Consider the following 18,919-nt stretch of genomic DNA (forward strand, 5'->3'; position numbering starts at 1 on the left):
AAAATGAACAAGCATTCCAGAACATATCTGTGCTTCTAGCTGGGAACCAGTCATTATCTGTTCGGAGAACTGTCCTTTGGTCTCACCATAGCCCCAGGGTGTTCACCAAATGCATGGCAGTGGTAGCAGCTCACTTGATACTGCTGGGATTCTGAGTGTTTCCATACTTAGATGACTGGCTCCTAACTGCCCCAACCAGGCACTGACTCATATAAGCAAGGGTCTACTTGCTCCAGTTGTGCATCCATATAGGTATCACAATTAATTACAACAAATCGCAAGTGACACCTATGCAGAGCCTGGAGTTCATAGTTGCTCATCTGGACACAGTAAATCAAATAGTCTCACTTTCTCCAGACACTGAGATCCTAAGTCAGGAAAGTAATACAAAATTCTTATTTTCCAGCACAACTAATTTTACAGGCATTAGGATCCATGGCAGCATGGATGCATCCCAGCTGGGGTGGGAGGTACTACTTGGGAAGGACAGTTCAAGGTATGTGGACCCCTGAAGAGGCCATGATGCATATCAATGTCCTGGCAATTAGAGCAGCTCTCCTAGCATCACAGGCCTTTCAAGATGTTCTCCCATTTGGGACAATTCCTGTTCAGACAGACAATATGTCAGTAATATGGTACATCAACAAATAGGAAGGAACCAAGTCTTAACCGCTTTGTCAAGTAACAGTGACGGTGTGCCAATGGGAAATCTCCTCTGGTCACTTTCTAATAGCAATGCACACTCAAGGGAAAACCAAAATAAGCAGATCCATTCTGATGTTTCATTAGTGGTCTCTTAATGTCAAAGTAGTGGAGAGAATTTTCAATCGATGGGTCAAGCCATGCTGCAACTTATTCACATCTTCCCTCAACAAGAAATGGATCTAGCCAATGGAAAGTCACAGAGATATTCTCTAGTCCACAACTGGCCCTCTGGTCTCCTTTAGGCTTACCCATCATTACCTCTCATCTCCAAATTTTTACAGAAAGTACTTTAGTTGAACACCAGAGTTATCCTCATTCCTCCCTTCTGGCCTCATCAAATTTGGTTCCTCTTCCTCTGGCCTAACCTTCTACATCCACCCTGGATACTGGATCTAACTCCAGTCCTCCTGTCTCGTCCAACAGAGATGATTCATCCAGACATAACAGATCTAAAACTGACCGCATGGTTTCTTCACTTCCATTTGTTGCTAGACAGCCCAGACTCTGCTCCTTGGTTCACCATATTTTTTTGTTTTCTCAGAAAGCTTCTACTAGAAGGATTTACAAGAGTAAATGCAAGAAATTTGTGTTCTGGGCCCTTAGCAGGAATCTGGATCCCCTTTTCTGCCTCGTACCATCTATACTTCAATTTAAGCTTCAATTTTCAATGAAGAGGATAGTTTTTGTACTATTAACGTCCAGTTGGCTGCTATTTCAAATTTCTACCTAGCTGAAAATAACTCCAACCTATGTTCTTCTAAATTATGTAAAACCTTTCTCAAAGGGGCCTTTTTACTTAGACCTCCATTAAAGGATCCTACTCTTCCTTGGGATTTGGCTGTTGTGCTTCAGAATCTGACCAAATCTCCATTTGAACATAAAGACAGGTCAGATCTAAAATTTTTTGTCTTGGAAAACCATTTTTCTCATTGCTATCACATCAGCTAAATGACTGTCTGAGCACCCAGCCCTGTCTTCCAAATCTCTGTACCTGGCTTTCCACAAAAACGGAATGTGCTTGTGGACCAACCCATCTTTTTTTGCCTAAGGTAGCTTCTGAGTCCAACATTAACCAGGTCATTAACCTCCCAGTTTTCTTTCCAAACTTCTCAAATAAGGGAGAGTAAATTCTCCATCTCTTAGACATCCCCAGACAACTCCACTTTTATCTTCATAGAATCAGGGATTTCAGGAAGACTGACCAGTTATTTGTTTCTTTATCTCTTAACAAAATGGGCAATACAGTTTCTAAATTTTATACTGGCCAAATGGTTAACTGATTGTATCTCTTTTATCTATAAAGTAAGAGGATTATCCTTGGTTAAGCCTCTTACAGCTTATTTCATGAGGTCTATGGCAGTCTCTTCAGCCTTTTGTTCAAGGGCTTCCACAGATGACATCTGTGCAGCTGCAAATTGGATTAATGCTCACACTTTTTATTGCTCATTACAAATTGGATTTGGTTTCAAGGAACAGCATTGCCTTTGGCACCACAGAACTCCAGTATATCCTTCCATGAGGGCCACCCAAGATTCAAGTAGCAGGGTACGCTTTACCATCAGTTGAGAAATTAATGAAAGGACAACATCAGATAAAAGAGTTATTTACTCACCATAATGTTCTATCTGTATCATCCATTTTCATTCTTCCTCAACTTTCTGCCCTACCTGCCCTCATCCCTTTCCTTCTGGAAAGACTTACGGGTCTTCTAGGGAACCTTTTTTCCCTGTTCGAGCTCCAGCTTCCTTTTCTTTTCTGTCTTTATTAACTTCTTTAGCATATGGTCCATTTATATTTGAGGGCAGCAAACTCGAGCTGAGGTATGTTAGGCTGGTGGGGAATTGTGGGTAAAGGGAGTAGCTTGACAGTTTTGGATCAAAGAATCTGGTAGATGCGGCCAAGTGGGCTCCAAGTCTTGGATCCAAACCCATCAGTTAAGGAAGAATGAAAATGGACAACATTGATGAAACATTATGGTGAGTACATAACTTTTTTTGATGTTGCTGTTCAGAATATTATATAATTCAGTTTCTTGCAGTTATTGAGCTGATATAGTGCTAATCGCACATGTGAACCTGGATAATGCTTATCAAAGGATGCAAAATACAACAGTCACACAAAATCTACATTTTATACGTAGAAAGCTAGTCTATTTAAAATTATGTGCTTCTATTTTGCTGCCTCATCACATTGCTGTTATTTCCATGTTCCCCGTACAGTTTCTAATTTTTGTCAAAATCGGTTGCTTTGACATCCCTTCCTTGCCCTGCTCCTTTCCTTGTTTTTTAATCCACATCACACATTCCATATTTATAAACAATTTTATTGAAATAGATGTCTGGTTTGTGTTTTGTTTTTTAAATACTAATGCCAAGTAGTTATTTGCCATGTTAGAGCTCTCAGTTATTAAGTTGTCAGCATTACACAAAGATCCAACACACAGGTATGGCTTACTTGATAGTTTTGTAGCTACACTCTTATACGTACTGGTGGAAACCGTGTAGGGAAAATAAGCATATTCTGCAACATGTGATACTAACTAAAATGATCTACCTATTACCGAAGAGGTTATATGATGAGCTGCCAAACCACAGTTAATTTGTTATATTATCTCAATCCAGTGGAAAGAATTTGCTTGTATAACTAGATGTAAGGCATATTGAAGCTTAACTCAATTGATGATAATATTTCCCAAAATATAGATCTTATTTAAGACTTAAATGTATTTAAATCAGCTCTGTTTGCCTAGTGTAAACTAAACCTGCTTTCTTCAAAGTGAAATGATTTATTGGTACTATGAGGGCATGTACCAGCAATAATTTTGTTTATACTAAAGTTTCTGGCAGTTCTTCAATACACTAATACATGTTAAGTTTGATGACAAAATGAATTTAAATTTTTTCACTAGGGAAATATATTTGTGTCTCTTTTGTTAAGCATCATTTGAAATTCATATTTCAAATTTGTCTTGATTCTTAGCATGATAGTATTAAGTGCTAGCAAGAGTTACACAGACCATATTCATTTTAAGAAAAAATGATGCAAAATTAATTATAAAATAATCATTGTTTAGTATAGTCTTATTAGAATGTGACAAAGATTTTGGCCTGCTCTGTATAAATATTGGAATAAGTGCAGAATCATTCAGCTCATCTAGCAGACACTTTAGAACTACTTGCAACACTACATGCATGTTCTTCTCATCATATTGCTACTGTGTGCAACATTGCATGTTTTATTGTATTGTATTCCATGAAAACTAAGCTTTCTAATCAAGGCCCTATAAAGTAGCTTGGACTAATCTTACTAGCTCTGTGTAATTAGGCACTAATCAGGCATCGATACCAGGCAACATATGTCATCTGTTATACAGATGGGAAAAAAAGAAGCTTATTACTGTTGTAGTCTATGTTTTTTATAGCTTGTCTAGTACACAAATGATGTAATGCCACTATAACATCAGTAGTAACTTCAAGATGAAGTGCATTTTTTAAAACAGTGCTAAAAATCATATAAGACAAACTGACGTGATATGTCAAGTACTCCAGAGATGAGCTTAATTTAAGTGAAGCAGCATTCAAATTCAAGTACTGAAAAGACAAGAGAGACTAAAACATGTTGTCAGGTACATCAAGTGATACACAGACAAGCAGCATAAAATGGATTCTCACAGAATTTTATGTACTAGAAAGGCAAAAGCAAATGCAATAGCAACCAACCAGAATGTTCAAAACAAATGAAAGAATATAGGTTTCAGTGTACAATAAAGCTGGGCTCTGATATGGGATTTCATTATTTCATAGACAGTAAAAGAAAACCAGACTTCTTGTTCACTGCAACTTATGCATTGTTCTAGTAATTCTCAATAGACAGGCATGGAATAATAGCTGAATCTCTAGTAACATGTTCTGCTGTTTAAATTTAAACAGTACACTATGAGAGGGAACTGGTATTTTGCATTTTCTTCACAGCAAGTGGTATTGTTTGATCATAAAATCTCCGCCAGTGTGAAAAAAGTACAGCCTTTCCCCACACTATGGTTAAATATTTAAATTACCCTTTATGACTATTCAGCTGTTTATTGCTATTGTACACTGACACCATTTAAAAACAAACAGCTTGTCTTTAAAAAAATAAAGACATTGTGTAATATGTAGGATTAGTGCTGCCATCTGTCTATGCAGAAGAAAGTAATCAGATGGATTTAACATGTGCTGCACAAATGCATGTAAGTGAATCTGGTGATAAGTCTACAGTTCACTGATTATTTAGAGATTCTACCATTATACACGTGGCATCAGAATGAAAGATGAAATGGGTAGGTACATTTTAAAGAAACGAAAATAAATGTATTTTTTACAGAATACAACTGAACCAGTTTGAAATGGAATAAGCACAAAATTAAATAGATTTTATATTTGTTTAAGTGCTTATCATTAATGAAAGTGGTATTTGGTAGCCACACCTACCTGTCCTTCATTGCAGCTACTGAAGATTGATGGACTCAGTGCAGTTTGATTAGTATCTTTATTAGAAATTTAATTTTGGAAATTTTAATGTTCCAGTTAAAGACTTCATTGTCTATGTAGTAAGTATTAATACATACGGATAACATCTTTAACACATTATAGAAGATAACATAGGAACTATGTACAAAAAGTGCTAAATGCCCTTATATGACTTTCATACACTTAATGCAATAAAAATAATATACACAAATGTAATAGGTAACTTAAAACTAAGATCTTTGATGTGAATTATTTTCTTTGTTAATTAATGTATGTTTATTTGTAGATAGTTGAGTTTATTGTAATGTATTGTCAAGGAGTATACTCCAAAATTGTTAATAGTAGGAGCATTTACTTTGATTATTAATTATTAACTTGTGAGTTTTGCACTTAATTGCAACTTGTTTAAAACTACCCCATGACATCTTTGATCTGTGAACCCAGTTCTATGAAATGTACAATTTAATCAGTGAGAAAAGGGTAATTAGAACATGTATTTTTTCCTTCATTAAACCAAAGGGAAAGATGTGAAAAATTGTAAGCTCCCAAGACACCATAGTCTTCTCATAACACATTTTTTCTGGTCTGACTTTTAACAAACACCATAATTTGTGCAAGCATTTACAGCTCCAACAGATATGCAAAATAACTCTTTCGAATTTACAGTATGGACAATTTGTTGAGGCTGTGGAATAATATTTATTGAGTTTATCTGAGGTTAAATATGCATTTACTATCATTAAATGGGTATATATACATTTTTTAAAGGGGAGTAGCTTTATGGATAGTCAAATTAATCTGGTCTTATGATTATTTTGAATTGCTGAATTTAAATTAGTCCAATAATTTGAATAAAGAATAACATATTGGTATTTTATAGATACAATTAATGTATTCATGTTCAATATCATTTTTTTCAAGGTAAATGTATTTCACAACACCCTAAACAGATTTATGTTATTATCATTAACCTTACAGTCCTCTATCAGGGTTAAAATTATTTTGTGTATTTGTTGCAATATGATGAAATAGCTTTTAGGAAGGTTCAAAGCATTTCTCAAACCACTAATTGAAAGCATTCTGTAAATATAAATGCCCAATATATTCCTTTCGTTGAGTAAAAGATAGTTATCTAGGTCAAGCATTGAGTTATTTAATTTAAAGTTTGGATTAAGGAGAATTTGTTGTAGGATTTTAAATGAACTTATTAGGTTTAGTGAGTTGATTATTTTTATAAAGTATCTTGTTTTTTAAATATTTATTTATTTTGATTCTTCCAGTGTCCTCCTTGCAGAGAAAGGGGTAAAGCTTTAAGACTGTATTTCCAATTAATTATTTGATTGTATTAAACTTTAACCCAAGTAGGACTATAATTAGTCTTTGTTGAGCTATAATTAGAAAATGCTATAATTCTACTGAAGTTTTTTTTATTATATCATAATAGAGTTTAAAGTCAGGGAGGCCTAAACCACTAAGCTTTTTAGGATAAATCAATTTCTGGTAACCAATTTGAACTGATTTGAGTGTGAATAGAAATTTAGATAAATTTGTGTTTGTATTTTTAAAAAAAATGTTGGCATTATTATATTAGTTGCATTAAATTGAAATAGTACCTTGGCAATATATTCATTTTGATGATAGCCACTTTCGATAGGAAATTTTAATTTATTCCCTCTAAGAATAGCTTGTTCAGTAGTTGTCTATAGTTTCATTAAGTTGTTTTGGTTGAACAAGCTTGAAACATGATAAAAAGATATACCCAAATATTTCAATGAGTCATGTAATTTAATTTCAAGCTCTGGAAAGTAGAACTCTGGACTCTGGAACTGGAAAGTAGTTGATTAAATTGTAATTTGGATTTAAAGAAAAAAAAAGAGGATTTATTCAGATTTAGTTTATAATTAGAACATTTTGAAAGGATTTTTATTTATTTCTGTAAATCCTGTTCAGCTCTATAGTCAGTCTGCTTTTGCTTCCTGAAGTTTGCATGATCTATACAGTGCTGAATCTTAACAAGAATAATCTGTCTTATTAGCAGTAATGTCTGAACTTCTGGGAACACATAAGAAATATCAACTGTGAAGTTACTTTGTTTTATATGTTGGAGATGGGTCCACATAACTAAATTTTGTACTACTAATTGTGATATTATTAAACCTGCAAATTTTATAATCATGGTACTAATGATGTTATGCCTATAATGTGAGGAAATGTCTGTGAGAATGATAATATCAGCCTTCTGTTATTGTACTATGGTGAAATACATTTGGAATGCAGCATGAAAAGAGGGGTTAAACCTCATCAACAAAAGAGCCTCCAAAAAGATACCACCAGACTAGAAAGGATCCAGTTATTACTCCAGGTTGTTTTTAGTTAAAAGAAAAAGGCAAAAACATCACGCTGTTTTATAATTTAAGCAGCTTAACTGAATTCATCCCTAATCAATTGTTTCTGATGGTCACTGTAAAGAACATCTTTACTTGTCTGCAAGAAGGAGACTAGTGCTGTATGCACCTCTAAAATACCTATTTATACATCCAAATCACCAAGGAGTCCAGGAAGTTTCTATACTTCTGGATAAGAGCCCATAATTTTCTATTATAGGCACCTTAATTCCAGCTCTCTACAGTCCCATGTCTGTTTCCAAATGCATGTCCATAGCTGCTGAAGACTAGAGATTGAAAGGGATAAAGGTGTTTCCATACCTTGATGACTATTTCTAGTCTAATTTCAACCGATCTAGTTGCAGCTCAGGAGTCTGTACTGAGGCTTTTCTGAGTCCTTAAACTTAACAGTGAATAGTACAAAGTCACAAATGGAGCTGTCTTAGACATTAACTTTCACTGGATGCATGTTAAACACTTTGTCCTTCAAAGCACATTTCCTTTCAGACATGAATATTCTATTGCAAGTTTTGGTGTATAGGTTCTTTACTCTGTCCCAGTTACAGAAGTTGTGTGTGTCACACAGCACTGTTTTTCTTGTAGCCTACTATCAACACAGTCCATCATTCAAGATTCTGCATGACTGTCCTAACCATTCAGTAGTCTTTGAAAGTATAATGGCATGAAAAATTAATTTAATGTAGCCATCCTCCATTAAAGGAAGAAAATATATAATTATCTTCAGATTGTATTAAAAAGAATTAAGCAGCTGAGCCAGATAGATTGAATGGTTATCTTTGAGAGTTATGAGTGTTTGTACCAGTCTTTGGTTTATTTTTTCAGAAAACTTTAATTAAAGATTTTGTTCCACAAACTTGTAAGGAGGTCATTGTTGTTCCAGTATGAAGAAATCACCCTGGTTATACTGTTGGTGACTACATACCAATTCGACATGAATCCATGGGAAGTGTGTTGAAGGGGCACTGGGTTAATCATTTAAGTATATGTTTATTTTTTTCTAGTGATATATATCAATGTGGATTCATGTCTGGATTATGTAGCCTATCAGATTTGGTTATTTTTTATGAATATATAATAAACCTGTTGGATGAAGGCCTAGCTATAGATGTGTCTACTTGGATTTGGTAAAGACCTTGGACTCCACTCTCAGCCTTTATTGACATATTAGGTAGGATAGGCATGATTTTTTTAAAGAGATTGGTTAAAAAACTGGTTGGTAGGTTAGAGAAGTTAAGTTGAGATTAAGAAGAAATTTTTAAAATATGCCTCCATTACATGTGGTCTCCCCAGGAGTTGGTTTTTGGACCTCTGTTGTTTGGACATATGAGGGATTGTCCAACATCTAAATAAATGTTTTTGAGTAAATTTGTTGACAGTTTAAAGGTTGGAGGTACTATAACAAATGCAGTCAATCATCAGTGTTTGCAAAACTATTTAGATGAGTTAACTAGTATATAGTACAAAAAGGTATGAAATTTAATAATAAATGTTCAGCTGTTCATTTTCTTGTTTCTTATACTAGTTATCTATATGTTTTGGATAAGTCTATGTGTCTATAAGTTAAACTAGTCAGAGATTTAGGTGTACTTGTTGAGTTATCTTTTTTGTTTTGATTCTCACATGAATTGTGTTTTTAGGAAGTATTATGGATTAATAAAAAATATTTTAGGACCTTTACATCTAAGGACAGGTTTGTTATGGTAAAGTTAATTTCTTCCAGAATTCACCCCATGAAAGATTATTGTGGCTATTTGTATGTGTTAGGAATCTGGCTAAGCTTGAGCGTATTCAAATAATATTTACCAGATGTATAGTTAGATACAATTTTGTATATGTTTATTGACTTGAAAATGTATCATTTTATTCAGTGGCTTAAAAGTTGTTGACAACTAATTTAATTTTGGTGTATAAGTTTTCAAAGGATGAAGCAATTTCTGCTACATTGAGAATTGGTTTCATTAACCATAATTTTAATACTAGGAACAGCAAGTTTTTAATTAATTTACCTTGCTTTAATTCTAGACTGAAGCATTTATTTTTCCATTTTTAGGCTAGCAGAAACACCCTACCTATGATTAAATCTTTACTAAACTTATGGTTTAAAAACTTGTTATATGTAATTGTGTCTAAATTAAATCAAGCCCTTAATTAGCATTCATATGGTCTAGAACTGAAATATTGTACATTTCATTGAATTACTGAAGCAAAATGGTGCCACCTTATCCAGAATCTTAATCTGGCATCCTATTTCAGATTTCCAGAGCAGTAGTGGCTATCACTGTAGATGGCACTGCACTAGAGTGTGGGAGGGTTTTGTCAGAGGCAGACATCTCCAGGTGCTTAGTCCTAGACAGAGGCCAGTGTGTACATAAATATTCTGTAGATGAATGTGGTTGTCCTCATACTGAAGTTATTTTCGGACTTCCTACCCCAAGATGCAATTAATATCCACATTGACAATATGGCTGTGGATTGATATATCAACATGCAAGGGAGAACTCACTCTTTACCCCTTTGGGAATTAGCTTTCACAACAGACCACTTTCTGATAGCCATTCATACTCTCAGAGAATCCAGTTATTTAGTTGACAGACTCCTACAGACTGATGTATGTCAATCTATGCCTAGCCTACAAGGCATCCTTTCATCCTAGATTGATGGAATTTTTGCATCTCCACATATAGCATCTGAAATAATTGATCTAAATACCTAAGCCTTGTCTTGGCATAATGGAACATGTTGGAGAGGCAGATATGTATATCAAAGATTACCCTTCTCTGGAAAAGGTTATTTAATCCATGTGAAGTAAACCTCATCCCTAATCCTATTAAAATATAACTTGGACTAATGAGTGAAAAATCACAAATTTACCACTGGTTTGGCACCTGTATCCTTAATGGATTTGTACAAGCTTATATCATGACCATAAAATCCCTTTGGGTATTGACACAAGTCATCGCTTACTGATATCTGACAAGTGATCCCTCATCCTTTCTATAACATGAAAGCTCATTTATGTCTGACAGAACCATTGTTGTAACCTCTTCACATCTCCAACCAATGCCAAATGTGGCAATTTTTTCTCTAATCCATTCACTGGGGTAACATCCCTTTGATTTTCTCTTTCAGTAATGGCTTCCAGATTCCAGAGCTTCTTTCTACTTTTCTCTCCATCTCAGTTATTCTGAAGTTCATACAGAAAGCCAAGCAAAACAGTTTAATTATCCTTGTAGACCCAATCTGCTTTGAAAAAAGGATGGGTCCACATGGCCTCATCTTCTTTAGCAGTGCCTTCATCTAAAACTGTATAAAACCTCAGTAATCTAGTATACCTCACCCAGTGCTTCACTCCTTTTGCCTAATTCAGTAAATGCATTGCTATTCCATCAATAAGGCCCATCATACTCACTTAGAGAAGTCCAAATTCTTACCTCTACCCAGTGACCCAATACTAGAAAAACATAACTTTAAATGGACACTTTTTTATATTCGGGCTGCTTCTGAATGGCTGAATCCCTTTACACCCAGATTCCCTGTGGTTATTAATTTATAAAATTCTCCCTTGTGGCTTCTGTCAAGGTTTCAGCACCATATCTATGTCACGTTTAAAACAATTAAGAAAGTTTACTTCACGGATATATTACTAGCCACTTGTGAATTAATCCACCCTATTTGGGATCTAAACTTCATGTTGGAAAAGTTAATGCTTTCTTTTGTTGAATCTGCTGATAAAGTAGAACAGAAATACGTGCCCTGGAAGACACAGTTCATAACAGAATTTACTTCTGCCAGAGGGATTTCTGAAATTCGGCCCTTATGTGTAAAGCCTCCCTAACTTGTCCTGTGTAATAATAAAGTGTCTTGTGAGTTAATCACTCCATCATGCTTATGATAGCAATTCAGACAAACCTCAAACATTTCATCCACTTGTATTCAGTCAGTGAACATACAAAATGTTTTGTGACTTATTTTCTAATTAGAAATGTGCTCTAATGTTATGAAAGTTACTTTGTCTAAGTACTTTTCTGACTATCAAATTATGTTTCAAAAGTCATAATTAAGACACTGCCCTCTGTGCTGACAGTACCTTCAACCAGTGCAATTGCTAGCTATTAGTATTTTTTCGGAAATGTGCCTTAGATAATAACCGAGTTATATGGAATTCTGTGAATATTTTCACAAGACACTACAAGCTGAACATCATCTTTTTGTCTAGGTCATCCTACAGACTCACAGTAGTCAGACACATGTTCTCATGACAACCATCCAGGAGGATAAGGTTGGGAGATTGTCCTATTGTTGCTGGGAATACAATGCCTCCTAATACAAGATACAAAAGTCACGTACTTACTGCAATGACAGAACTAAATAAGCAGGTCCTTCCTTGTCAACATGATAATGCTCCTCCCCTCCGTCTCGGTAAACTGCCAGAAAAGCACTCTGTGATTTCTGTTTTATTTTTTATGTGTTGCTTCACTTTTAAGTGACACAGCTGAGAGCTGGAGAGGAGAGGAGATTGACTAGCAAAGCAGTATGGGGTAAAAGGGGGACCAAGTAGCATGGGAAAGTTTGGATGCTGAACTGATTGAAAGTCTGTGGTCTCAGTCCTATTGGCTGACAAGTATTGCCTTGGTCATCCAGAACTATCATTGTGGTTAATAAATAACTTTCATTTACCTTGTAAGTTTGAGAAGGATGTTGACATGACAATTTAAGTCTGGCAGTTAAAGCAAAGGAATTAATGAGCTGCTCTTTGTAGACAATTGTTTCAATCCTTCTTCTTTCAATTTCCTAAGGTGTAATTCTGAGCAAGTCACTTAACCTGGCAGTGCCCAGGGACAAGTGGGAAATTGGGCAAGGATACTTAATGGCCTCCTAAATTATATGCCTAGTAACTATCTGTGAACCTATAATTTCATAGGAAGTAGAGCAGTACCTAATTTCAGTACTCAACTGATCATAGCAATATAACATTGTTTTGTTTGTGAGAGTATCCCGAGTAGCTGCCTGATTCCATGGCCTGACAGACAACTGTAACTTGCAGGTTAATCATACTTAAGTTGATTGCATTAATGTTGCCTGCTGTTGTAATAGCTTTAGCCAGTCCTTTACATGTTCATCATTCACACTGCCTCAGTGGCACTTTGGATTATCTGCAGAGGTACCCAAGTACTGGCCAGTTTTGAAATGCTTAGACTCCCCTCTCTAAATGACAGATGATTAGCTGAGCATATCCTGAGATGGAAGCTTTCAACTGTCACATTAAATGAATGTTCTGTATTTTCTACCACTGAAAAAGAAAGTTCTCTTAACTTTCCACAGGATCCAGTGCTGATCTTTTTAGCTTACTGCTCAGATAAACCCCAGCTGGGGACCCCTTTCCTTTTTATTATTTTATTTATTATTCTCTTTCTACTTATATGTTTACTTAAAATATATTTATTTTTGTATATTTCTGTCATTGTTTACAGTAATTCTTGTAGAAATGTCTGCTTGTAGCAATGTTTACTAAGCTTCTGTCTTTGACAAATATTTGTTTTTAATGTTTTTGAGGAAATCTTCAGCATTTCTGTCACACGTATAGTGAGTATGTGTGCTGTTAGATATTAGAGGCCTGTCTTTACTGATGTTACTCTACTTTGTTTTCATCTTTTGACCAGAAAATATTGCAAAATTTGGAATCTTTCTACATTTATAATTTGTTTACTATATGCATGACTCTTCTTTGTGTGTTTTAACATCATACTGTGATTTTCCTCCTAATTAAGTTATTTAAATTTACTGTAGAGATTTTACTCCATCTGAAAAGAAAATATAATACAAATTATTATTAAATGTTATGTTATATTATGGCAATTTAATGTGGTTAAAGTGTGTAGAGATGATTTGAAATACTGGTTTGGCACATTGGTTGCTTTGGTGTTTGAATTTTGTGTATTGGAAATTCTTTAACTTATGTTAGTTGTAAAAGAATTATGAACACATTTAAAACTGTTTTTTTTTCTGTGATAACAGCACAGTTTGGCAGAACATAGTTGTGTGCAGGCATATTTATTAATACAAGATTTAAGTACATTAAAGTATTCAGTTTATTATTTTTTCTGGTATTCTATTCCCTGACTTGGATCTTGACACTGGTACCCCCCCCCCCCATCAAATCCAGTCGCCCCTAAAATGTAAAATCAACAGGTACTGACTATGTTGGGAACCACTGCTCAGCCTAAAAAACACTTACATTTTGTCCTATTTCATTCTAGGGTAGCTTTGCCAGCCACTTTGGAACGTAGTTTAGACTCAACCTCCTGGGCTGTTCCTGCACCTGGCAGAGGGCCTAGAGAACCAAATCCTTTATATGTAGGCATAGCCTGTGGTAAGAGACCCCTTGCCAGAAATAATACTATGTCCAAAGATAAGACTATCGAGTATTGAAGTTCAGTGAATTCACTGAGGCATTAAGCATTAAGCTAAAAGTTTCAGAAATTCTAACCACAGGACTTGAGCTCCAGGATCAGCTTTATTTAACTGGATCCCCTCTAGCAAGTCTACCATATTTACCACAGAGCTACATCCACCAAGGGTCTTTTGTTCAAGATTCTGAGAGATGTGAGATACAAGCTTCAGAAAGGAAGAAAAAAAAGTTTTTATTTAAATTCTACTTAAATATTTTAAGTTTCTCTTATAGTGACCTGTGTAGTGATGTTTTAGCCAAAAAAGTGATCTGTTTGCATTTTTTTTAGTTTGGTCTAGGACCTTAGTCATGGAACTTCAGTTGCAGTTGTGTGAATATTGTTTATTACTGCAAGATTTTAGCACTGTTTACACATTTATACATTCTACTGCACTTCTATTTGATAAGTAGAATTACATATAAAAGCTAGCTTTTTTGAATTTTAAACGAGTCCAGGGCCTCGATCATTCTTGTAGCTTTTTTTCACATTATTGGCAGAACTGTGATCTATTGCCAGATTTGAGCATTATTTAGTCACTTATTACAGAATTACTGGTAATTTCTACATAGTTTGGTGCCATAGTCTGTTGTGGGATTGCAGAACTAGCATTATTGTGAATTCTACTTTAGGAGTTGCGCTTCAGTACTTTTTTATAGCTGTATATGCATTCTTAAAGTTGCATTCCATACATCTGGTGCCATAGACAGTTATGGGATTGTAGTAGTGGCAGTATTGTGAATTCTACTCCAAGATTTGTGCTTCAGTAGTTTTTATAGTTGTATATACCTGCTGAAAGTTGCATTCCAGTGCTTTTCTGTTTACCTTGCTACTGTTTTTCCCCTATTATTTGAGTCTGCCCCATACCCCAATAAGGCTTTAAGCTAAAAGTTTCTGAAATTCTAACCATAGGACTAGAGCTCCAGTTTAAAAATTTCCCCAGCGCTCCCACTCTTTTCTTATATGTTCATAGGTTTATAAGTCATTACTTGGCTAATGGCACAAGAGCCATTACAAGCCCAGCCAATAATACCCACGCTATGATAATATTATTTCTTAATTCCCAAGATATGGAATGGAGTAGTATTGAGGTAGTGGGTCTTTGGGTGTTGGAGGCATGAGTCATTTTACAGACTGCCTCTGTCCACAACGGAAATAGGGAGTATCCTGGGAGTGAATTTACAGTTTTCTATCCATTTATCCAAATCCTTTTTGAAAAGAGTAAGGTGACGGGTGAGCTTTGCTTTATGAAAATGGAAAGTTTATTCCATAGATAAGGGAGTCTTTGGGATACAACTCTGTCTTTCCAGAAAGTTCTTATAGAGTCACAAATAAGGTTCAGGTCCATGGAAAGTGTAACCCTCACATAATTTTTCTTGTGAATATGTAACATTTTCATATGGGCTGGATCAAAGAATACCTTGTAGGTCAGGCATAAATCCCCTCTCAATAAACAATATGAGATGGAGTAAAGGGACAGAGCTTTTATTTGGCCTGCATAAGATATGAGTCTTACGCTTTGCATTTTTTAGTGAGAAACCTCTGGGACCACTCCTGTTGATGTAAGTGCCTGGTTAGGTACATGCAGAAGGGGGCATTGCACTCGATTATGGGTCTGATGAGGGCTGAGTACAATGGCGCCATGATTTCCTTTGTCCTTGATGTCATGTGTTTACTTATAAGTTTAGCCACGCCGGAAGAATTTGCTACCTACAATAGCTAACTGGTGTTCAAAGTTTAGGTTACTATCTATATGTGTTCCTAGGTCCCTCACCACTGGGTCCACTTTTAGGGGCATGCTATCAGTATTATAATTTGCAGGGCTATCTGATTTACTGAAGGGTATGATTACACATTTTTTAGTCTCAGACCATGGTTTTGCTACCAGTCATTTGTCATTTTTAGGCCTGTTTGTAAGGTGTCAACATTGTTTGGGGATTCAATGATTGCTCCCAGCTTACAGTCATCAGCGAACTTGGTGAGTCAAAGGCTCCCAACATTGGCCTTCTTTTCAGAGAAGTATATACCAAACAGGAGGGGTCCCAACACTGAGCCCTTTGGGACACCTCTAGTAACAGGTTTCTTATCAGAAGTGGATTTTTCAGTCTGGACAACATGTGTCCTGTCATTGAGCTCTGATTATGTAGGGATTTATGCCTGTCTTAGTAAGTTTATCTATGGTAACTGAGTCAGGGATTGTATCAAAAACTTTGGCCAGGTCTAGATAAGCAGTGTGTACCATTTTACCCTCATCCATGGACTTCTCAAAGAAGTCCACCAGATTAAGCAGGCAAGGCCTCACTTTGACAAACCCGGATTGGGTCTGGTCCAGTGTTTTGAGATTTCCTATGTTGCTATTGATCATGTCCATGATAACTCTCTCTATGGCCTTGTAGATAAGAATGATCAAGCTTATGGGTCTGTAATTCCATAGGTCAGTTTATGGGTCCCACTTGTGCAGAGGGACCACTGTTGCAGTCTTCCATTCCTCTGTGTGACAGCTTGTCCACAGGCTGTGGTTAAAATGGGTTTCTAGTGGCCCTCATATATTCTGTTTTAAACTATTTAAGAAGTATGCTGGAATATTGTCAGGACCCGTGGAAGCTTTGTTTCTCACTTTATTGAGTGCAGTAAGGACCTGTTCCCTCATAATGACTGGTAGGGGGATAGTAGCAGGTATTTCTTTGTGTGCAGTAGGAGGTAATGGGGGGGGGGGTTGAATTGAACTTGTCAGCCAGCAGGCTTGTTATAGTTTCAGGCTGGGTGTAAGTGTTGCCATTCATGATTAACGTGGCACCTTGCTGAGCATTTCCCCTGAGGTTATGAGCATAATTAAAAAAACCCTGGTAATCTTTCACCTAGGAGGCTATCTTTGCCGTATAGTTTGCTTTGGCAGATTTGACCATCTCTCTAATCTGTTTGTTTACACTGGTGAATGTCTTTTTACACTGTTTTGTCTGTTCCTTATTGGCTTTGGAGAGGATTTTTACTTTTTGTTGGATAGCCTATTTATGCAAGGTGTCCACCAGTAATCATAGGTTTGACTGGACAGGTACTGCCTCCTCTATGCAGCTATGAATGTAGTTGTATAGTGATGTTGAATACAGCACAGAGTAGGCTTCAGTGTCATCTTGGTTTGGAGGGGCTTGGAAGTTTAATTGCCACTTAGTTTGAGGTAATTGGCCTTAGAAATGTTCTTAACAGGTTTGGAGTTTGATGGTAGTTCCAGGTTAGTTTTAATACTAAAGGAGATCATTTGTGGTCAGATCTTACCAGGGAGGAATTAATACATGGGAGGGAGCAGTATCCCACAAGTTCATGAGTCTGATGTCTAGGATATTTGCACCTCTAGTTGGGGAGCTAACTAGTTGTTCCAGGGTGGTTGTATAAGTCTCCCAGTTTATGGATGGGTAGTTGAAGTGACACAAAAGTATGATGTTAAGCTTAAGGTTAAAAGATTCTAGTAGGTTTAGATAGGAGGTTTTCCAGACTTATGTTAGGGGGATCTGTAGCTTGCAAGGATATGATAGGCGCCACACCTATGATTAGTTGGGCAATGAGCAGCTCAAGCGAGTCATGTTGTTGGACCAGTCTAGTGGTGTATTTGTCCTTTATGAACACTGAGACACTTCCTCCTTTTATTTTATCCTCAGCTGAGGGTGATCAAAATGTATGAAAGGAATTGTAACCTTTGACAGCTGGGGTGCTGTCCATGGTCCTGAACCATGTTTCTGTGACTGCAAATACATCTGTGTTCTCCATGGTGAGGAGTATTTCCAGGAAGTGCAGTTTTTATTTAAACTTCTTAGGATCATAGGATCATAGGATTATAGGAAGTTACTAGACTATTGGTCCTGAGGCCCTTATAAGCCTATCCAAGGTTTAGCCCATGCATAGACAAATCAGCACCCAATGTCCAGCAGGGACACGGGTAGAATCCCCGGAATGTATTTTCTATTTCCCATCCAGTTATCCAGGTTGCACTTAAAAAGGGGTAAAGAGGCACTCTGCTTGATGTGGAGAGGGAGTCTATTCCTCTGTTCCATAGATGCAAATCTGTCCCACCAACAAGTCCTATTGATGTCAAAGATCAGGTTGAGGCCGCATGTGCATGCTACTCAACTGGAGCATGACTTGCGGATATGCAGTAGTTCCATTAAGGTGGATTCAGACCGCCTTGTATGCCAGACAGAGGTCACCTCTGAGGATTCTGAATGAAACAGAGTAGAGGCATACAGCTTTTAGCCTATCTGTGTATGGCAGATTTTTGAGGCCCTGGATTCTCCTAGTGAGGAACCTCTGAGGTCTCTCCAGCTGCTGCATGTACTTTGCAAGGTACATGCCGAATGAGGCATTGTACTCAATAATGGGCCTTATAAGAGAAGAATACAGGGATATTATGACCTCCTTTTCCCTAGATGAGATACCCTTACTTATGAGGTGGGCCATGTAGAAAGCTTTCCGTATAATGGAAGCAACATGGTGGTCAAAAGTCAGGTTCCTATCAATCTGGGTGCGCAAATCCCTCACGACTGACTGCGTGCTTAGGACGTTGTTATTAAAGTGATAATTTCTGGGGACATCACTCTCCTCAAAGGGGATGATGATGCCTTTTTTTTTGTATGTTTCTGGCACCAGTCATTTGTTTGGGTGAGACCCTCTTGGAGGATGTCCACATCACTAGGGGAAATGATGACAGCTCCCAGCTTGCAGTCATCTGCAAACTTGGTCAGCCATAGCCCACTGGTTTTGGCCTGCACCTCAAAAAAGTATATCCCAAATAACAGAGGCCTCAAGACCACACCCTGGGGTACACCACTCGATATGGGTCTACTGCTTGAGGTGAGCCAGTTAG

The 18,919-nt window shown here is 36.6% G+C and overlaps 1 protein-coding gene across 1 annotated transcript in view; it reads left to right on the forward strand.

The window, feature by feature from the left end:
- SEMA3A (semaphorin 3A) overlaps positions 1 to 18,919 on the forward strand; it is a 1,172,288-nt gene that overhangs the window by 749,210 nt on the left and 404,159 nt on the right. The window lies entirely within an intron of this gene.

This window comes from Protopterus annectens, chromosome 11.part0 (assembly GCF_019279795.1).
Source record: "Protopterus annectens isolate FY-2018-M chromosome 11.part0, PAN1.0, whole genome shotgun sequence".
NCBI classification, from domain to species: domain Eukaryota; kingdom Metazoa; phylum Chordata; order Ceratodontiformes; family Protopteridae; genus Protopterus; species Protopterus annectens.